Source organism: Podarcis liolepis (assembly GCF_965112155.1).
Source record: "Podarcis liolepis genome assembly, chromosome: 1".
Classification (NCBI taxonomy): Eukaryota; Metazoa; Chordata; class Lepidosauria; order Squamata; family Lacertidae; genus Podarcis; species Podarcis liolepis.
Window position 1 is genome coordinate 40045630 of NC_139554.1, and position 23842 is coordinate 40069471.

At 40.2% G+C, this 23842-nt stretch overlaps 1 protein-coding gene across 26 annotated transcripts in view; it reads right to left on the reverse strand.

Annotated features, from left to right (window-relative positions):
* The window catches only part of MEIS2 (Meis homeobox 2), a 233695-nt gene that overhangs the window by 189441 nt on the left and 20412 nt on the right, over nt 1-23842 (reverse strand). The window lies entirely within an intron of this gene.

Consider the following 23842-nt stretch of genomic DNA (forward strand, 5'->3'; position numbering starts at 1 on the left):
GCCGATTTTGATTCGTACCTAAAGATATAAAAATGTATAGGATGAAATCTAGTGAGTAACACTTGGCTCATGAAACACACCCATCAGGAGGCCATTTTTTTGCAGTTCCTTTTTCTCCATACCCTACCCCAAATGTGCTCTGAAATAGATTAGTAGGGATAGAGGGAAGAGGAGGAATCTCTGAAAATTGTTTTCATCCCCATTCTACTGATGACTATCTTCTCAGTGGAGCAACATCCATTAGATTCAACCCATAATTTTTAAATGTTGATATTTGACACAATCTACCAAATACTGCTCATTGATTACCACTGAACTTGTACATGGGGAATATTAGGTGTACTGAACCCACCATGCATAAAATAGTTTCCCTTCTGGAGTTAATAGTATAATTAGTATAGTATAATTAGCATTATATAATTTACTTAAACAGAATCAGAAGGTTCTCTTAAAACTGTACATACTTTATGGCAAAATCCTATGTGATGCTGTGCAAATACAGCAGTTTAATGGGATCAGACAGTGCCACAGTAACAGAATATGACCACAAAACATGGCTTTGCATCAATGCTGGAACAAAATCAGAAGCCAAATATTGTCTTCTGCCCATTTTTGGCTCTACTTCAGCTAAAGTGGACCCTTCAGATAATGCCAGTCTTTAGCTCCCATAAGTAATCTATAACAAATGTAGTTTTCAAAGAGCATGCTAGTTAAAGGCCTAATTAATTAAAAAGTGTTCCTGACTTTCAAACTCCAAATCTTCAATCTACTTTCCATTTATTGAAAACAATATTTGTTCTCTAGAAAACGCAAATTATTACATTAAAACATTCTTAATGAGTGCCAAACCATAGTTCAGATCCCAGTTTAATGCCAAGAAATAAAAAATAAAAGTGGCAATAAAGAAATAGTAAAAGGTGGTACCTTTACCTTTAGATTGTAAAGAAGTCATGGGGCATTAATGATTTTCTCAAGGCAATGAACTGACACAATAAAAGCCACATTTATTAAATTTTACATGATTTTCGAACAAAGTACTTTTTATGCAAAATAGACTTTAGCCTTTGATATAGAAACATGAAATGAAAAAGTAAGTGAGAAAAGGTCAACGTATCATATAAACCAAAGCCCACTAAATTTTTGCACTTGTTCTATTGAAGTGGCTAACCTTTAGCCTGTTAAGTACAAATACCCTTATTTAAGAAGCTTGTGGTTCACCCAACTTCACCCAGCTATAGCACAATACCACTAAAAAGTATGTGTAATTTTGAGATATTTGCTCTAGAAAGAAAGAACCAGAACAAGGAATTACAGAGTAAAATAAACCTAAACTCTGCTCTTACACCAATTCAGGAAACTGATGCAAAATTCATTCTGTTCAGAAAGCTATGGATTTCAGAAAGTTTCCGATAGCTTCCATAAAGGAGACCATAAAATGGTATATTGGGCAAAGAGAAATAAATTGGACTTATAAACTGAATGTCCCTTGTTTATAATATTTATGGGAAATTTTAGGCTCTGACTCAATCCTATGAAGCTGTAGATTGAATGTTTGTTCAAGTTTCTAAACCATACACACAAATAAATTATAATTTAAAGGGCTTCATTCCACAATAAAAATCCAAGTACGATTCTGCTCATCTAATTTCCAGTGAATCTTTATGTAAGAGAGGTATGTTTAATATGATCTAATATTAGAAGTCTTCCAATTTAAGAAGTCTTCCATTAAGCAACTGAAGCCCTGGAGAAGCTTAGAGAACAAGTCCATGACTATGAGTTACTATGAGGTAGACAGGGAGTAGGATTGCAGGTCCTAGATCAGATGGCTTCTCTAACATTAAGAGTTGAACAGAGGTCTACATTTATAAATTTGGGTCAGATAGTAAATAATAATAATATAATTTATTATTTCTACCCCGCCCATCTGGCTGGGTTTCCCCAGCCACTCTGGGCGACTTCCAACGGAAGGTTAAAAATACATTAAAACATCAGTCATCAAAAACTTCCCTAAACAGATTACGTGATTTAAAGCCAGTACACAATAATAAATACACGCCCAGCAAGTAATAAACTGAAAAAGCTCCACTTTTCTTTTTTACCTGCAGGTGGAAAGAGAAGATGCAAAAGATCCCCTACGTTAGCCACCCCCAGCCTGGTGCCCTTCAGATGTTTTGGGTTACAATTCCTGTGCTTGCTGCAGCTCAGTCAAGTTGTAGTTTGAAGCATCTAGAGGGCACCAGTTTGGGGAAGACTTCTATAGGCAAACAGCCATAACCTGAGCCACCGCTGTCCATGTGCTCATTGCAGACTCTTAAACAACAGAGAAAGAGGCATACAAGATCTGCACATGCCAAGCTGAGAAAAATCAAAGTCAGAGTCTAAAAGACAGAACTACTCAAGTGCAAGGTCACTAAACCCTATAGCCCTGAGTCCAAAGAAATCCTACAGGAAAAGGAGAGAAAGAGGTTTCAAACAACATCCTGCAAAGTATAACTGCCCTTGGATGCTTTGATACACAAAAGGGAATTCAAACATCAGTGCAGGATGGGATTTCCCTTGAATTGCATCTATCAAACATGTTTGTTCAGGAGAAAGTATTTGTTATACAAAAGCATGCATGCATAACGACAAATGAAATACTGTTGTGCATAATACACTAAAAACAGTATTCAACAGTGTTTTATTCTTGTGCAAAGTTTGCGCTTGTACTGGTGCCAAGATGTATGTCATCTTTCAGTACTGACTTCATAAATGCTGATTGAAAAGTCAAAATGATGGCCTTATTACTAAGGCTGCAAGGTTTAATAGATTTTAATCAATAGTATTAATTAACTACAGCTTCCAACAGTGAGGCCATATATTAATGGTTTGGGAGGAGATTAGAAAGCACATTTGTTTATATTTTGAAACCATTTTGAGTATGGTGTGTTACTGCAACAGCAAATTTAAAAGAAAATGTTACAAAATTAGTGCTAGCTTCAAAAAGAAGAAGAATTATATCTCCCTCAATATCCTCAACAATTCTTTACAATCTATAGTAAAGTTTTAGCAACATGTAAATTTATCTGAAATCAACCAATCAATTAAAGCCATATGTTTAGCTTTTTGAAAATGTTCTAACAGCTACAGTGCACTATTTTATGGCAATTTGCACTAGCCACACTTTTTTCCTGGGAAAGGACCATTTTGAACAACCAATGCAAATAATATAATTATGATAGCCAGTGTTATTTTTCTAGAAAAAGCGGTGCCAGAACTCACCATGAACACCTCCCTTGTTCTTTTATAATGGCAACGGCATCCACCTGAATGGTGCCAGAACTGAGTTCTGGCGAGTTCCGGCTGCAAAAAAGGCCCCTGATGATAACCATTGTGTGTTGTACTTTAGTCCCACTGACATCAACAGGTTCCAAATGTTTTTATTTATTTAATTATTTAAAAAATACTTATATATTGATTAAAATAATGTTTTAAAATCATGTTTTAGCATGTATATAGCTGAATTCTGCAGAATGAAAACAGTGGTACCTCTGGATGCGAACGGGATCCGTTCCGGAGCCCCGTTCGCATCCAGAAGCGAACGCAACCCGCGTCTGCATGTGTGCGGGTCACGATTCTCCATTTCCATGCATGCGCATGATGTCATCTTGACCATCTGCGCATGCGCGAGCGGCGAAACCCGGAAGTAACACGCTCCATTACTTCCAAATCACCGCAGGCCGCAACCCAAAAATACTTATCCTGAAACTACTCCAACCCGAGGTATGACTGTATACAGGTTCCCATATTAATATTAATATACAGGTTCCAATGTTAAGTCAGCAAATGTGGAGATTGAGATATGAGTACAAATCTCTCATTGCACTATGAGAAACATTTTTTTTTCTTCATTCAAATTTTAAATCAGTACCAATACATAAAAATTAAGTGCCACTTTTGCTACTGTTACTCTGGCAACTCTATTCATTCTGTGCTTTAATTTGATTTTTCATTTATCCCTATATGGTAAATAATTTGAAAGATTGTTCAAAATTGGCTTTGGCTGCATATAAATATATAGACAATAGGCTACAAAATATGTGGTGGAATGGGAATTATAATGGTGATATTTAACAGAAAGCAGTATTTTATCTTAGTTGGGAAAACATATATACCTGAATATCATATGTGGTAAGATATCATATGTGGTAAGATAATAACACTTGTGAGCTTTTAAAAACAGTCAAAACTTAAAATCATTGTGTAAATGCTCATGTGGGCATCCCAATCCACAACCCAATTAAATTGATTTAGTTGAATGTAAGTTTAAATCCAAGCACTTTCGATTAACAGAGTTATGCACTGGACTGAGAGCACTTGGGGATGCAATACCAATTATTGGATGCTAGTAACTATTTTAGAGCCACTGAGGTTAATACAACTGATAGACTAAGATAAGTAGTAATTAAGCCTTGTTTGAACTACTGGTATTTATCCCAATGTTGTATAAAGTGGCTTTGGTGACGTAAATACTCTCACATAAAAAACCAGCATTGTGTCAGTGGAATTATCGAACCTATTCATGTGTCACGTGAGCACTTTTTCAATACAACAGTGCAACTTGCAATATAGCTGTTGCTCAATGTGGTTTACTGCACTGGAATGGCAAGCTGTGGGTTCGAATTCCCACTTAGCCATAAAGCTGACTGGGTAACACTTGGCCACTCACTCACACTGTCACCCTAATCTACCTCTCTTGGATGGGTGGGTTTTTATTAAATGTGTGCTAATCTCTAGAAATGCAGGTGACTGTGATGAATTTTGTAGTATTTCAGGGTTGCTATTGCTCCACTCCTAGTTACTGACTTCCTTTGTCACTATGGAGTGAAAACGTTCACTCCACCTATCCCTCCATGCATCACTGCAGTATTAATTGCTAGGAACATAGGAAGCTGGCATGTGGGTGTTGTTTAGACATAACACAAATCTATGGTTTATTACAACATGCACAAGCCTCAAACTCAAGCAGTCCTCCCTCTTCAACTCAAGCACAGATGAGAGCGACAGTTTTTGTTTTTATTCGTAACTAATTTCAATTTAGCATTATGCCTGAACCTGGACAAACTGTGGTTCACTGAGTGAATGTCAAAGCATACTTTATGAAGTTGATTTGCCTCAATAGATTAACAGCAGTTTAGGGTTCAAATGTAATACTAAACTGGAGTTAATTAGAAATGGAAGCAAAATCTTCCAATCTTGACCTTGTGGTCACACTTGAGGATAAGAGGGATCTGCTTTAGGCTCATTCTCATAACTCTAAATTATGTTTTACATCTGAACAAAACCACTCAACAGACCAGTGGTCCATTTAGCTCAGTATTAGTGATCTCCAGATGTTGTTGGACTACATCTGCCGTTATCCCTGATCATTAGCCATGCTACTTGAGGCTGATAGGAGCTGTAGTCCAGCAATATCTAGAGAGCACCATGTTGGCTATTCCTAGTCTACACTGACTGGCAGCAACTTTCAGAGGTTAAGACAGGAATCTTTTCCATCCATACCTGTAGATCCCACATACTGAACCTGGGAACTTTTGCATGCAAAGCAGATTTGCTGCCACTTCACTGTGGTCCTCCCCCAATGTGCCCATCCAATGAAAAATGGGGGGGGGGAGGGAGGGTTGGAGAACATTCATGCATTAATTCATTTTACCTAATAAAATTAATTGGTATAGAAACCCTAAGGGGGAATCTAGAATTCGGCATCCAGGTTGCTCACTGGGGCAAGATGGTTTGAGCATATTACACTGATCCTAGCCTGACTGCACTGGCTGCCAATTCCCTTCTACGCTCAATTCAAAGAGCTGGTTTGGACCTAGAAAGCTTTAAATGGCTCAGGATCGCAGTACCTCAAGGACTGCCTCTCCTCATATAAACCATCATCTGAGGCCCTTCTTTGGGTGCCTCCTCTACATAAGGTCCGGAGGGTGGAAACACGAGAACGGGCCCTTTTTGCACTTGCTCCCCATTTGTGGAATGCTCTCCCCAGGGAGGTTCATTATAGACCTTTAGGCACCAGGCGAAAACGTTCCTCTTCAACCAGGTCTTTGGCTGATTAATATTCTACAGCCTTTTAAAGGAGTCTGTGGGAAGAGGGGTTATCGTTTTGTTGTTTTTGTTTTAATTATTTGCGTTTTTATCTTGTACCACCCTGAGATCTTGCAGTGAAGGGTAGAATATAAATTTAATAAAGAAAATAAAATAAATAATAATAATAATAATAATAATAATTTTTATTTATATCCCGCCCTCCCCAGCCAAAGCCGGGCTCAGGGCGGCTAACAACAATCAAATAAACAATCAAATAATAACACATTCTAAAAATATTTCATTATAAAAATTAGTTAAAATCAAATTGATGGCAACCGATTAAACAAAATTCTGTGCAGGTTGCCAGAGGAGGGAGTCAGGCTGCGCCCTGACCAAAAGCCTGGCGGAACAACTCTGTCTTGCAGGCCCTGCGGAAAGAAGTCAGGTCCCGCAGGGCCCTAGTCTCTTGTGACAGAGCATTCCACCAGTTTGGAGCCGCAGCCGAGAAGGCCCTGGCTCTAGTTGAGGCCAGCCTAACCTCTCTGAGGCCTGGGACCTTGAGGATGTTATTATTTGCAGACCGTAGGTTTCTCTGTGGGGCATACCAGGAGAGGCGGTCCCGTAGATACGAGGGTCCTAGGCCGTATAGGGCTTTAAAGGTTTAAACCAGCACCTTAAACCTGATCCTGTACTCCACCGGGAGCCAGTGCAGCTGGTATAATACCGGATGAATGTGCTCTCGCAGCGAAGACCCCATAAGGAGTCTCGCCGCGGCATTCTGCACCCGCTGGAGTTTCTGGGTCAGTCTCAAGGGCAGCCCCACGTAGAGCGAGTTACAATAATCCAGTCTGGAGGTGACCGTCGCATGGATCACAGTGGCTAGGTCAGGACGAGAGAGATAAGGGGCCAACTGCTTAGCTTGGCGGAGATGAAAAAATGCCGCCTTTGTTATAGCTGTAATCTGCGACTCCATAGAGAGGGAGGTATCGAAGATTACACCCAAACTCTTAACGGACGGTGCTGGCACTAATTGCACCCCCGCAAGAGATGGGAGTTGCCCCCTCGATCCCATATCGTCCCGCCCCAGCCAGAGGACCTCTGTCTTCGAAGGATTTAACTTCAACCGGCTCCCACGTAACCATCCAGCCACCGCTTCCAGACATCTGGTCAGCGTGTCTGGGGCCGAGTCAGGATGGCCATCCATCAACAGATAGAGTTGGGTGTCATCAGCATACTGATGGCAACCCAGCCCAAAACTCCGGACAAGCTGGGCGAGGGGGCGCATAAAGATGTTAAAAAGCATCGGGGAGAGAATTGCACCCTGAGGCACTCCACACACCAAGGAGTGGCGTGATGACAATTCCCCCCCAAGCGCCACCCTCTGTCCCCGACCAGAGAGAAACGAGCGCAGCCATTGAAGGACTGTGCCCTGGATCCCCACGTCGGCAAGGCGGTGGTCCAGGAGTTCGTGATCGACCATGTCAAAGGCTGCTGACAGATCTAGAAGAATCAGCAGCCCTGACCCGCCTCGATCCAGCTGCCTGCGGAGATCATCTGTTAGGGCGACCAGAGCCGTCTCGGTCCCATGACCAGCGCGGAAGCCGGACTGGAATGGGTCTAGAGCAGATGTTTCATCCAGAAACCTACCAAGCTGTTCAGCAACTGCTCTCTCAATCACCTTACCCAGGAATGGAAGATTCGAGACCGGGCGGTAATTGGATAGATCTGAGGGATCTAATGATGTTTTCTTTAAGAGCGGACGCACCACCGCCTCCTTCAGTTCCCCTGGGAATATCCCGGTGCCAAGGGACAAGTTGATGATATCCCCCAGGGGGCCCCGCACCTCGTCTGGACACGCTCTAATCAGCCATGACGGGCACGGGTCAAGAGGACAGGTGGTGGGCTTTCCAGCTTGGAGGAATCTGTCCACATCGGCTGGAGATATCCGGTCAAAGTGGTCCAATACTGGACCCGAGGACAGTCGAGGGGCCTCCAGTTCCTTTATTGTATCCAAATTGGCAGGGAGGTCATGGCGGAGCATCAGGACCTTCTCCGCAAAAAAGCTCGCAAATGCCTCACAGCTGTGTGTCAGATTGTTATTTAAATTTGGCTGTCCTTCAAGGGACGTTAAAGACCGAATTATACTAAATAATTGTGCCGGGCGAGAGCTAGCGGATGCAATGGAGGCCGAGAAGTAAGACTTCTTAGCAGCCTTCACTGCCATCTCATAGGTTTTCATAAAAACCCTATAAGATGTTCTTGAGGCTCCGTCACGGGCACCCCGCCATACTCGCTCTAGCCGTCTGAGGTCCCGCTTCATTTTCCGAAGCTCCTCGGTAAACCAGGGAGCCCGGTTTCTGCGGGGTCGCAGACGGCGCTTAGGTGCGATCTCATCGATGGCTGCCAGGAGCTGGGTATTCCAGCCCTCAACAAGCTCAGTCAATGAGTCGCCAGGGGGAGTAAGGTCCCGCAAGGCTTGACGGAATCTATCCGGGTCCATCAGCCTCTGCGGACGAGCCCAAATCGGCTCGCCACCTAAGCAGGGTGGGGGTGGAAAGTCAATCCTGGCTTTCAGAGCGTAGTGATCAGACCATGGCACCTTCATCGAAGGAGACATGATCACATCTATACCGGCGCCAAAGATCAAATCCAGCGTGTGGCCTGCTTGATGTGTGGGGCCCGAAACAAACTGGGAGAGCCCTAGTGTCGCCATGGAAGACACCAGGTCCAGAGCCTGTGAGGAGGGAGTGGCATCAGCGTGGAAGTTGAAGTCTCCCAATACCAATAGGTTAGGGAACTCCAAGGCCCAGCCGGCCACCGCCTCCAGCAGGCCTAACCAGTCCTTCACAACAAACGAAAAAGCAAACATTACTTTAAGAAATATCTCAGTTCCTTTTGTGGGGCAACCTCAAATGCAACAAAACACTTTATAACAGGCATAGGCAAACTCGGCCCTCCAGATGTTTTGGGACTGCAACTCCCATAATCCCTAGCTAACAGGACCAGTGGTCAGGGATGATGGGAGTTGATGGATGATGTAGTCCCAAAACATCTGGAGGGCCAAGTTTGCCTATGCCTGATTTATAAGTGTCTTCAGAAAATGTCCAGTGCTAGCCCTTCTCAGAATAGTCTGGCTGAAGTTACTGGGCATGGCTAATTTAGGTTCATTCATTTCAGTGGGTCTACTCTGAGTAGAAATTAATTGGCCATAACCCCCAAGCAGTTAAATATTTCTAAGTATATAAACAGCACTTGAAATTGTGAAATCAGGAAAAGTAGGAAGGACATTAGAAGAAAATTCCATCCACAGAACTCTACAGCTGTTTTATTCCCACACAATGTCACTAATCTCTGATTAGTACTGTGGATGACCATTCAACATGAGAAATGTGAAAAGCTTTCCCACATGTAAAAAGAACCCAACTTCTACCAACACATAATAATGTGCGGCAGAAAGAAAATTATGTTCCCTTTATACTGGTGACAAAGTAACCATATGGTAGAAAACCTACCATAACCATAGTTGGTTGTCTGCATCACTCAGAATGCCCAGAATCCCAATACCCATATTTTCATGTAAAAACACTTCTGAACATGTTCTTAGTAGGGTTCTCTGGATTTTACCTTTAAAGCTTTACTTTGGTTTTCTAAAGCAGCTTTCGGAATGATAAAAAGCATCTATTTGGAATGCCACTGCATTCAGGAGGTGCAACCTTCTGTATGGAGCATAAATTGAAGGCCCTATGCAAATGTCTATAGCATAATGTGATTCATGAAATAAACTGTGAAGCATTAACAAGTTTTGTAGGGGGGAGCTGCATTTGGACACTGTGTGGGTAAATATAAACAATGTATAAAGCAATTCAGACACGAAAAGAAATGCAAATGGTTTTCAAAAATCAACTCCCTCTGAAATGGGGATGCTGTTTTGCCCAGGGTGGAATTGGAAGGGGACACACTTTATCAGGGGCAGGACATGGTACAGGATAGACCAACAGGTCGTTCCTCCATGTCCACCTATGGATTTTTAAAAAGCACCCCTTGCAAAAGTGTACCCACTTACCCACCTACTCTTACTCTTAAAAAATTGGTTTTCACTCAAGCCTTACTATGGATCAAAGCTGACTGCTAGAAGACAGAGGTGAGATCATCTCAAGGATCTGTTTAAAAACAGACATTCAAATGAGGCTCTATTAGGTGCTATGTAGTCTGTATCTGGTCACACTTAAGATGGAATCTGAATCTTCTAGGTGCTATGCAGATTTTAGGTTGGTTTTAGTAGTGTTTGCAACCTCATAACTGCATAGCACCTAACAGAGATTCATTTGAATCTTAAGACTGAGACCAGATACAGATTCAGTCAATCTTCCCCTCCCCTCATTCTGGAGAATGTGACAGCTTGTACACTATTTTGTGACATTTTGGTTGGCCTAAAAATATATTGTCTTAACATGGATTTTGATTCTTTTTTCCTTGTGGGCCAACACAGCTACCTTTTGCAGAACAGAGTTGTTTAATTTTATCCGATAGAAGTAAGGTATTGAATAGAATGATAGGAACAACAAAATTCTTGTATTACAATCTGCATCACTACCGTGCTGTTTTTCCTACTCCACAGAGCTGTCAAGTATTACATAGTCAATTAAATAGCAGCATGATAATGGAACGTAAGTTGCCCTATAATAGCCACAAGACCTCCAAGGCTTATATTGGTCCCACAGCTATACAGGTTGCTTTCATCTACCACATCATATTAGGGACATCTCGATTAATCTTCCTGATAATTTTAGACACATCTATGTGTCATTCCTCTACTGTTTTCACCTGATAAGAGCAAATAACAGCCGTCATGAACTGAGAAAAAACTGAAAGGTCAGAATATGTTGCTAATATTCTCTTTATCCACTTGTTGTTTCCCCCTTATAATCTCTTAATTGATTTCTGAAAATAAATGCTCTCGTGGCTAAAGTCAAAGCAGACAGTATTACTTCAGCAGTATCATAAACTATGTGTACACATTTACTTTTTATACATAGATGTTAAATCTGTGAATAACTTAGTAATGACTAACTTAAATCCATTTATTTCAATGGGTCTACTCTGAGCATGACTTAGTCAAACACCACTCCAAGTGTTTAAATTGAGAAGAAGAGTAAGTTGCTGTTGAGGGTTCCTATGAATTTCTTTATTGAAACAAGATCTTAAGATCTTTCACTTGTGTGATGTCTATTTCATTTCAATATTTCATTAGTTTCCAACAGTGTCTGTTCCCTGATTAATTTATGCTGCAGCTTTGGCATTTGGTGCAGCCCCTAATGATAATATACATATGTCCTGATTTACAGCATTTTTACCTTAACTCAGTCATCTAAATGAGTGCTTTGGAAATTACCTTGCTGATTGACTGGACTTTCTGGTAATATCTGGTGGAAATCCTTAAATTTTTGAATATGACATAAGGTATGTCTAACTCAATAGCAACAAATCATGGCTTAAGGAGGACATGCACTGATCTCTGTGAGTGAAGGAAGAGCTAATTGGGAGTTAGATTCAGTGTGATTATCAGCTTGTTTATGATAAGGGAGTAGTTTTTTGAATGGCACTGTAAATTCATCATTGATTGTGGTGTTAAAACAGAGTTTGTTTTTTTCTTATTTTGCTTGGTTGTGAGGATCTGTTTTTTTAAAGCAGATGACAGTGTCATGCTAGGATATGCTTAAGTCTCAAGAAACGGAACCAATTGCATCAGCCTGTTTTCAAATCTCACCTTTTCTTATGTCAGAAAGCATATGTTTCAAATGTTTACTGTTATGAGAATGAACATTAGTAATTCTATCACTGTCGTTAGGAACTTTAGACTGACCCAATTAAAATGAACTGTGTCTATACTGCTGGAACGGACCAAGCTACAGAAACAGACATTTGAACATCCTGTTCATGATTATAGGCCATAAGGACCCAAAGATGGCATAGGCGTTTGTGGACCATCTGAATTCTTAGTCAGAAAGGGGGGGGGGGGGAGAGAGAGAGAGAGAGAGAGAGAGAAGGGAGATAGAAAAGAAAAGAAAAGAAAAAGAATGACGTGAGCTGACTGTCGTGGGTCATGTTTTTTAATCCAGAGTATTGGACATGTAACACAGCAACAAGAGCTGATCATTTTGTTTAATCACCTTTTGGATCTTTGCCAGATGGTCTCTATTGAGAGCGCTGCAAACAGAGAGAGATGAACTGCGTCTAACATGCCACTAGAGCTTTCCCGTAAATGTCTGAGAACTGAATCCAACAAGAATTTAGTCTCGGAGCAGAAAGGGATACATTTAAAAACTATGTGCATTAACTATACTTTTCCCCATAGAATCCTCACTTGGCATGAATAATTTACCCACTCTTATGCTAATGGGATCATGAAAGTATCCCTCTGTCTTTAGTGCAGCTATTCTCAGCTTTCAGTAATTACCCCACCCAGTGAAAATAACATGGCTTCTGCATTTGAACGTCCTACTACTAATACCTGGCAATTAGAAAATCATGGTTGACAGTGGAGCAGTCCAAAAAGTGGACAGAGCCCAAGGAGCCTGAGGGAAGGGTCTTTTTTTGGGGGGGGTGTTCCATTGTCAACATTTCTTTAGTTGCCTGGGATCAACATTATTTAAAAACTTCTCTCTGTCTCTGTGTATGTCTCTCAATAGAACATTTCACAATTTATTAACAATGAATTTTATTAGGGAGGAAAGCTATAACTATAAGAGTTTGGTGATTCTGTCAGCATAAGTTAAGATTTTTAAAATCTGCATAGCCTTCGTAAATATGGTAAATGAGTATTCAAACTTGCTAACTTTGTAATATTAAAATCAAATGAAGACTACCCTTGCATTGTAGGGGGGTGTTTAAGGTTAAAAAATAGTCCATTATAAAGACCTAGTCTTTGACCTCTATCCACAACACTACATACTAGGTAGTTCACTGTGTAAAAATTATCAGGCTGAAACATCTGGGAAAGAAAGCTATGAAACAGCAGGGAACGTGGCTGGTTTATTGTTTATCTTTTGTTTATGAGGCAGTATTCAAGTTTAATTACTACTCTAAATTAAACTCTAACAGGCATCAGGAGACATCCCTTTAGTCAGGCTAAGTTTTAAAAAATCCAGAGATACCAACACTAGACTTTTCAAATAATTCAGTATATATAAGAAGATATTAGTCACACTCTAGCAATTCAGAAAAACATTACTACACCTCCATGTAAAGTTTCAGAATACTGAATTATGGAGGCATTCCTATTCTAACTGGTATATATATTACTGTAATTAGACAAGTGCAAAAGTGTCAAATAGTTTTGGACACATGGGGCAGATTAAACATGTCAGAAGATGGGCCTTGTATTTAAAAACAAAAATGCATGTGATAACGCCAAAGATCCTACTAATTGCCCTCTCTTTGCTAATATTGTTCAATTATTTCCTTTGAGAAGCCATGTGGAGAAGCCAGGGGGAAAGAAAGTTCTTTGTGTCCTTTATACTAACAGTAAGCGACCAGTTCGGGATGAACTTAGCTGTAGGAAAAATACAAAGTTTAAAAGCAACTTGCAAAAGATTATTCCAGATGGCATCTGTCATATCGTATTTAGAGGGGCGGGGGTTGTGTGTGTTTTTTTAAGCAAAACTCCCACTACTATGAAAACATTCCATTTCATAGAGAGATTTCATAGGCTGCATTAGAACACAACATATTTAGAACACATAGTCACTATAAAATAATAACTTGGAATGATTTTCAAAATATATTTTATGTTATATTATTTTAAAGAACTCATCATTTGCAAGGGTGGGTGGAAACTAATGGAGTAAGATGTAAGTCTTAAAATGTATTATAATATTTTAAGAGCTCACTCACCTCTAAGCTTTAAATTCAATAAAAGATGAGAATCTGCAGTTTTCACCAGTATAATGACTAGAAAACTGTACAATAAATAAAAGAGATTTACTATGAAATTGTAGCCCCACTGACTGGTGTGGTTAATAGAAAGGGACATAATACAGTTACAAAAATATTATTTTAAAAAAATAATCCAGCAGGTATTTTTTTCAATATAGGAGGGTAAAAAGCAAAGGAAGATGGGTGGATAATAAACTGTTAGCTTCTTTAGCTCAGTTTGATCTGGCAGTTTAATGGTTAATATGCATGCAGTGTGTGTAGTGTGAGCTCAGCAGTTACTGGGCCAACTGTCTCAGTATTTCTGGGAATTCTGCCTATTCACAGTGCAGAGATGGTTCAATTGCTGCAAAATGTACAAAATGAATTTTACAAAAATGAATTGCAAGGGAAGCCCCATTACAATGATTTTACAGCAAAGATGTCAACATCAATTTTTCTCTCATGCATAACTAATGATTAAAACAGCATATTCCATTTGCTTAAGACAATTTATTTCATATTGGCACATCAAAAATATTGAAACAAAGTCATCCCTGTCCTTTTTTATTCATTGCTGCTGAACCCACACTATTGTTAAAACTAGAATAATAGTAATAATAATAATAATAATAAAACAAGCTTGGCAAGTAATGCTTAAACCAAAGGTTTCATCAATATTCTTCAATTTGTCAACATCTCAATGACAGCAACAGGAGGGAAGTGCATGTTTTTGTGTGTGCTTTAAAACATGGGGAGGCCTTTCTCTTAAAATAGCTCCCATCCACCATGCTAACAGAGATTATTCATGCACATCATTGATAAGCAAAGATCTAAAAACTTTAAAAGGAAAAACGAATTTACAAAACCTGCTTAACTGCTGCATCTAATCCTGCTGAAAAATAAGACATTTGGCCTGGTGTAGCAAAAGTGTTCTGCATGCAGAAGGGGGTTTTCTGAAGTGGATCTCCTTGCTGGCTGAGGTGTGCACCCACGAAAGGCTTCTGTGTTGATGAAGCACCAAGGGCAAGGCACCCAGTGTCAATTGCTGGCTGAGCTCCATACATGCATCCACTAATATGGTATCAGCTTTGAGAGGCCTATCATCTGTTTTGTGAGGGAAAAGAACTGTATCCAAGCCTGATTCCATGTCTCCTACATACACACACACACAGCATGGCCAACAAGTGATCAGCACGATCACACCTGACCATGCTGACGATTTAAGTAGAATGAACACTTGTAGAACTCTTTGAAATCATATTGCATATTGTTAATGGGAAAATATAACTGGAATTCATGGAGCTACCACCAAACATTTATTCTTCAGTCATTTTGACTCAGTAAAGTGCTTTGAGGTTTTGCTAAAATCGAGCGGTAGATATGTTAAATAAAAATGCATTAACTTTTTGGCCTCTACTTTCATTCAACAAGATTTCCATTTTCCATCAAGAAAACTCTAGCTGTTTTGAATGGGAAAGTAAAAAAGCTTGAACATATATGTTAGAGCTACACATGTGCCCAATTCGCATAACAATGTTAAGTATCCGATCTTTTAAAAAGTGAATATAAAAAATCCCTAAAATTTTAATCTGGCTGTTGTTTGCCCCCCCCCCGCCCCCCGGTTTCAGTATTCACTTCCGCACCAGATTTGAACAATTCTCATTATATGCCCACTGTGTTAATGCTGCTTGCATGATCAAGAAAAGAAAATTTCTATTAAAAAAATTAAGGCCAATTCCATTTTAAAAATTAATTAATAACACAACTCAACTTTTTTCAGTATGAATTAGCTCAAATATGTAGCATAGGATAAGCATGTGTGATTTCAGTGAATATCTCTGCTGACTTTGCCCTGGAACAATTAATGAATTTTTCACACAGAAAACTACATCAGACTATCAAAAAAAGTATTTCAAAGGCGGTTTTAGATATTCACTGATACAAATGTGTGGTTATAACCCTTTCACACACTAACCTCTCCTTTATAACACAAGTAGCCTTATTCAGGGTGATCGGAATTTAGCTGCTTTAAATTTCAGATCAAGTTTTCTTCTGCTTCAAAGTTTATTAAGTTCATGCTCCTAAGCCTAAGACAATGGGACAGGTGTCAGGGACATTTCAATGGATAAGGAAAATCATGAGTGTGAATCTCATAATTCTCCAAGGTTCCTAGCATTGTATCCAGCACTGTGTAAATAATTTTATGCTTGTGCAACAGAATTCCCCCCTCCTCTCCTCCCTGTGTGCACCCCCAAAATTTGTTGCAGATTTTGAGGGTGTGTAGGGGGTTGCAAGGGACGCGGGTGGCGCTGTGGGTTAAACCACAAAGCCTAGGACTTGCCGATCAGAACGTCAGCGGTTCGAATCCCCGTGACGGGGTGAGCTCCTGTTGCTCAGTCCCTGCTCCTGCCAACCTAGCAGTTGGAAAGCATGTCAAAGTGCAAGTAGATAAATAGGTACCGCTCTGGCGGGAAGGTAAATGGTGTTTCCGTGCGCTGCTCTGGTTCGCCAGAAGTGGCTTACTCATGCTGGCCACATGACCCGGAAGCTGTAAAGCGGCTCCCTCAGCCAATAAAGCGAGATGAGCGCCGCAACCCCAAAGTCGGCCACGACTGGACCTAATGGTCAGGGGTCCCCTTTACCTTTACCTTTAGGGGGTTGCAAGGGGCAAGAGAGGGAGAGGAAGTTCCATTGTGCACACAGATGTACATTGCAAAATAGAACTGCAGCTTTTGATACATCCAAGGTACATAAGAGATATGCATATAATGGGTGAAGTGTCTCTGTTGCTAGTCCTCATGGTAACTGATTACTACTTTGATTCGTGTGGCTAGTTTCTTCTTTTTTCTTCCTCTGTTCCTCTGTTCACTTATAATCCTAGCCTTGGTGATGTACCTGTTCCACATCACACTTATGCCATAATAAGTTCCACAATACACGTCATTGTCTTTGCTGTAAGAGACTAACCTGGCTACCTTTCCGGAAATTTATAAAAAAAAAGGCTCTTGCCTATTTATAGTTGCAGGCAACTACTGGAGAGTAAATGTGTGTTAGGGTTTCCTCTATGCATCAAAAGTAATCTAGCAATTTCAGTTGCACTCAGATGGCACAGTAATCCATGCCCAGATGTCCATATTGGCTGTACATACTTAACCCAACTTTTGCATGTGACTTTCCATTGCAGAATCAGGTGAACTCCCTGCTTTGCCAATATGTACAAGCTCTGTGTGCATTGCTTCAAGGCCAATGCCTTCTGTTGCAGAACCCAAGGAGAATAACTAGCTACATTTAGATGGATGTTAAAGAGAGAGTTTGTTAAGCCTTTTAAGAGCCAAATGTCTCTTGGGATCAGGCCTTCTGGGTATAAAACTAGCATGATAGGCCATTCATAAAACCCATGTCTCATTAAGTCTAAGACAAGTATTCCTTGGTGGTTTTGTGTAGGCCACATGGTTTAAAATGTTAAAATGTTTGTAGGATTATACATGAAAAGTATAACATCAAATTCACTATCTGAAATACTCTATAAAGAGATAATAAAAGATTGAAAAGTCAATGAAAAGTATATCTGTTACTATTGTATAGAACATCACAAGCTGTTAGCGGTTTAAAGCAGTGATTTGTCAGTGGTTTTTTACTTTATTTTATATAGAAGAAGGAAAATGTAGCACTCCAGAAGACACACAGATCCTTTCTTCCAGACAAATGGCTGGATGATAAAACTGCACATACTTCTAACGTGCTGATTAGGGTTTTACATATATACTTTCTGGCAAAACCCCAGAGTCTTCTTTCTCTCCTCCCCACCTCTCGGACCCTTTTCTGCTATCTCTCTTGCCATAACTCAGCTAACCCAACAGAACCAGTCAGTTTTAAATTTCAGTTGGGACCCCTGTGACCTGTTAATGAATCTACAGAGAGGAGGAAAAACTCACAGTGTTATGCCTAGTGTTGCTAGCTGACTTGGAGTCAGAAATGCTTGAAGCGTTAACGTAATTGCAAGAATGTGAAAAATGAAGCGTTGGGCTCCTGAGCAAAGTGAAAGGTCAAAGCAAGCCTTACACAAAACAAGTCTCTGGAAGATGGCCTCATTACACCATTAAATCGGCTTCTTTCCCTTTTTTCTCTTTCTTTGTAAAATGTTTTAGTGTTTCATTTCTATTAATAGAGTAAGTTAACCCTTCCTGGCTTTAAATACATACGCACATTCATACAAACAACAGCAAAAGAATACCAAGAATATCTACTTTTTCCTCTTTGACTGAATATTTTCTGACACAATTTGCTTCAGTGAATCTCTGCCACAATTAAGGTAGCAATTGCTTTGGAGCAGTCTATAATAATCAAGACTAGTACAAGATACAGTACAGTTTGGTTTTCTCTTGTACAACCAAGATGACATGCTAAAAACAACACTGAGCCCAGCTAATATAATTAGGATTATCTTTCACTGAACACTGCCCAAAGGGTTTAACTCTTTCAATGCCAGAGTTGCAACTCACTCATAACTTTTTTCTTTTCTTTTTTTACTTCATCAGTCCTTTTTAATGCTATCATGGTGCTAGCCCTTCTCCCGGCTGTAAAATCTCTTCTTCTTCTTAGAATGTTCTAGAAAGAACAATAATTTAGGCAGCCACCTTTGTTACAAGACGATCTAAGGCCAAGTATGCCCACAACAGTGCTGAAGAAGAAATTTAGGAGGACTAACCCTTTCAAATTTCCCCCACTTTTATCTTCCATTAGCTGACCCACCGAGGAAGTAACATAAGGAAGTTACTGACTTCTCTTCCTCACATTCCATTAAGTTCTTATAATGGGAATACAACAATGTTTTTGTTTGTTTTTTATCTTGCTAAGCTCGTATACAGTGATATTTTTCCAGAAAAGGAGGTGACAGAACTCACCATGAACGTCCCGCTTGTTTTCTTATAATGGCAATGGCGCCCACCTGAGAAGTGCCGGTGAGTTCTGGCTGAAAAAAAGCTCTGCTCGTATATAAGGATTGAGATGAAGAAGTGAAAGAAAGAAAATAGCCTACAGCCTACAGTGAAAGAGATGAAGTGAGAGCATCCAGGGATGTGGGTGTGTGGGTTTGTAAGGGAGGAAGAAAATATTCAGATATTCTTCTTCTGTGTTTGCAGCTTTAAGACACACACACTGAAGCTGGAAAACAGTGCCTGAAAATTCACATCTTTGCAATGCAACAGCAGTCAGAATTCTTTTTACACATGCTGGCAAGCCTCTTCAAAACTAGTGTGCAAATCGTATGTGTCATCTGAAGTGGGAAAAAGTAATGCTGGGATGAGAGAAAGAGACTGAGAGACAAAGATGTGGACTACTTACACATGTTCATCAGTGGGATGCTAATGGAATTTTACATATGCCTCCATCTCAGGGAAATTTTTACTGGCGTAGTGGCATCCTTAAGGGACCAGCAGCTATGGAAAACTTGCTACTATGGAACAAGGTTAGGGAAGCAGATGGTAGCATGAGAGGAGTACATTGCTGATGGAAAAACACAAAATATACACAGAGCTAAGAATGAAGAAACCCAGTTCTTTAATTTCCATGTTAAACAGATGAGCAGGGAAACAGTAAGGGCAAGTAGTTCTTGCATGCCTACAAGATTGTGTTCAAGGAAATCACAATCCTAGACAGAAACAACTTCAATACATCTCCCTTCACAACACAGCCTAAAGTTGGGCTGACAAGGGCTCAGGGATGGAAGGGAGGATTTGAAAGTACTGTATAGCCTAGAAGGATCAACTTCCCCAGGCTCCCATATTGTCTCAAAAGATTCACTTCAGTTGCTTAGGGGGCTATTTCCTGCGGGGTTTTCAGATATTGCCCCCTCCAAAGGAAATGATAAAGGCAAACACAACGGAAGGGTTCTTTCAGAGTTTTCATTCTCTTGCTGGCATTTCCTGAGAAGAGAAGGAGATTGTGACCAGCAAGGCTTTTGCATAGACTCCTGCCCAAGCACAGTGTAAGTGCCAACTTATGGGGTGCTAACTGTTCGCCAGAATGTGAGTACACACTTGGGAAGCCAGCTTTTCAGAACAATGTGTGTCAGACATATAGAAAATATTGGTCTACTAAATGAAGCAGCAGTGAAGGTGATTTACTGGTCAAGTAAGAGCACACGGATTGGCTAAAGAATCGGTTTGTGAACATAATGTAAATATTGTTGAGCTGTCTATGAGTCTAACCTCTGAGGCCTGTGACAGCTGCCCAGAGTGGTTGGGGAAATCCAACCAGATGCATGGGGTATAAATAATAAAATTATTTATTATTAATTATTATTATTATTATTATTATTATTATTATTATTATTACTTTAAAGAGACGACATCAAATCCTCCAATCTACTTCTGAGCAGTATATATTTCCTATCTTTACAGTTTCCTGGTCCCTATGTACTATAACACATCATGGAATTAATGTATGTGCCTTTCTGTAGAAGGATATATATATTCATGACTAAGAATTGAAGGGATCCACATCACTACGGCTATGAAGATACATAGGCTTGGTGTGCACTACACCAGAATTAAAATCATGTTGACTTTGTAACCCTTGCACAAGGCATGCATTTGTGAAAGACAGTTTTAGTTATTAATGATCACAGAGTTGGCTATTTTTATTGTTTCAGAATACGACTTTATGTTATACGTTTTGTTCACCACCATCTAATTATTAAAAAGGAAGGTTACATTTTTTACTTTTCTGGTTGCAGGTCTGAGAAGACTTTCAGTAACAAGAACAGGAACTTGTTCAGGCACTTAATCTAGCTAAATCACAAACTCCATGAAAGTATGAAATAATAATGAAGCAACTAGAAATAAATATCATACATGAACTGGGATCAGAAGAGCCCTTTGTGATTAATTTAAGCACTTACCCACAGCCCATAAGCTTCTTATTTCCCACTCCATGGCAGGAAGGTTTTTTGAGAGGCTGATCTGAGTTTCTGGCACAGATTTTGGAGCTATGTAGGAGCCTTCTGTTGGAAGGAGAGGGTTCAGAAGTCCCTCTATCCATGCAAACTGGAACACAAAGTTCCTTGGACCAGTTCATTGTGTTTATATCCCACTTTCCCTATCAGCAACCCCTTGTTGTGAAATAAAATATGGGACCTGGGTTCAGAGTCTAGCACAATGGATGATTGAGAAGAATGCCAAAATAATATGCAGTGTTCCAGCCCACCAGCTTCCATATTTCGTGAAAGAAGATGTATGGGGACTCAGTACTAGTATTTAGGTAGAGGCATGGGCATAGCCAAGGGGCAGCAGGGAGCGGTAGCTCCCCCCCCCCCCCGATAAAGTTCCTTGGTCCCCTAAGGGGTCAAAAAGGGCTCTGCCCAGGAATCCCACACTACATCATATAACACTGGTGTTAAAGCAGTGGTTCTCAACCTTGGGTCCCCAGATGTTTTTGGCCTACAACTCCCATGATCCCTAGCTCACAGGACCAGTGGTCAGGGATGGTGGGAGTTGTAGGCCAAAAACACCTGGGGACCCAAGGTTGGGAAAGGCTGTGTTAAAGGATCTACATTGGCTCCCAGTACGTTTCTGAACACAATTCAAAGTGTTGGTTCTGACCTTTAAAGCCCTAAACAGCTTTGGCCCTGTATACCTGAAGGAGTGTCTCTACCTCCATCGTTCAGCCAAGGTCCAGCTCCGAGGTCCTTCTGGCGGTTCCCTCACTGCAAGAAGTGAGGTTACAGGGAAACAAGCAGAGGGCCTTCTAGATAGCTGTACCCACCCTGTGGAATGCCCTCCCATCAGATGTCAAGGAAATAAACAACTACAGTATTTGACTTTTAGAAGACATCTGAAGGAAGCCCCATTTGGGGAAGTTTTTAATGTTTGATGTTTTATAATGTTTTGAATATTCTGTTTGGAGCTGCCCAGAGTGGTTGGGGCAACCCAGCCTGATGGGTGGCATACAAATAACAACATTACTACTACTACTACTACTACACTACAGGGTACAAGTCTATGACACAAAAACTGCACTTTTAAGTCTTCATGAAAACAGCGGGATGATAATTCATGCCAGGGTGCCTACACAACAATTATATAGCAGCAAGCTCATGTTTTGCCACTGAATAAACACTCAGAAGTCAGCTGTACCAGACTTAGCTCTCTTATAAGTACACTTTAACAACCAATAAGTGTGCTAACATGTCTTTGTCATATTCACATATTATATTTTTACGCACACATTTTTTAAAAACAAAAATCTTACCCATATAGCTTAAAAAATAAAGAAATGTTATGGCTATGCAACAGAATGCCACCTCCCTCTCCTCTCCCCGTGTGCCCCGTGCTCCCCAAATCTGTTCTGGTGGTTCTCCCAACCGTCTGGATTTGGGAAAGGTGTGGGTTACATGTGCAAAAAGGAGTAGGGAAGTAGGGGAAAGTTCTGTTGTGCAAGCACAAGGACTTACAGTAACAAAACAAGTGCACTGGACACCATCTAAAATGTGTGCAACAGCTCTAAGGCTCTATTTTCAACCATACTTAGGGAGAAACTGCACAAAAGTTGGGAGTTTCAGGAAGATAGGAACCTGTTTATACAAAAGTCTTCGTCAACCCGATGCCCTCCAGATTATTTCACCTATATGCATTAAGATTCTAACTCATTTATGCATGGGCAAAATAGAGGAAATGCAGAATCAAAAAAAGAGGATGCAGCTTTGAATAAAAGTTAGATATATATGCTAATATATATGTTCACATGCAAACTTAGAAATAACTGCTACAGTTTAATAGAAATACATGCATCTAATCATGGTGGGGAAGACTGTGACCAGGTCAGCTTTGTGCCTGATCAGTCTGTTGTCCAGGTGCTAACATTTCCCTTCCTGTGGTTCTTTATATTAGACTGGACAGCCCTTGAAGTAGGACACAGGGTCATGCTACTTCCTGCAGTGCTCTTTGTACCAAAAAAGATGTTAAGCGTTCCATCCATGGAACTCCCACCCTAAGTGTAGTTAATCTCTGTGAACTTTCCCACAATTGTGCCCCAGCTCTTCAACAGAGGTAAATAAGCACAGAACATGTAGTAGTTGTGCCGAAGGAGCATTTATTCCTAAAGAAGCCAGCAGAAATATTAATCTTATGTAATGATCATGGGGTTTGCTGTCATTAGAAAAATATGCATAAATTAATCAATCACAAATATGTATGAGCTTGTCCCTTACAACCAGTCATGAACTACCTATATTACCTTCAGTAAAAGCATCTGAAATCTGACTCTTTTGAATAAAGGATTAATGCAAACACAGTTGTACTCATATAAGGGACAACCATGCCTCATCTCCAAACCTCTGAGGTTTTGGTCTTCATAGACCGGTGCAACCGTCTTCCCTATTATTCTTGATTTAAGAAAACCTACAGCACTTTAAAACGAGGCAGTAATGATAAAAACTGTTTTGTAATATAATATAAATATACATCAAAACTGGAAGGCTGTGGAAAACCCATTTTAAAATGTTTGCATCGAAAGCAGTTACTCCTCAGGTCTTAGTCTGAAGTTTAATGAACATTTTTTTGTGGGGGGAATACCCAGTTATGCAGAATGAGTGGCACTGGATTCAATGGGATTAATAGCCCTATCTTAATTGTGCTTTCTTGAAATTAAATTCTACTGATCAGGGAGTAGCATACAACTGATTTTAGTAAAATTTGCTTCAAGCTAACATCTTTAATTCTAGGTTGTAAATATAGTGTACAAGTGGACACAACTACTTTTTTGTCTGAATTCTAATGCTGAAACCAAACCCCTTTCCATTTATTTTAATCTGATTTTTTTAATGCAGTGAAATAGATGGCAATCCACAAGCCACTCACTG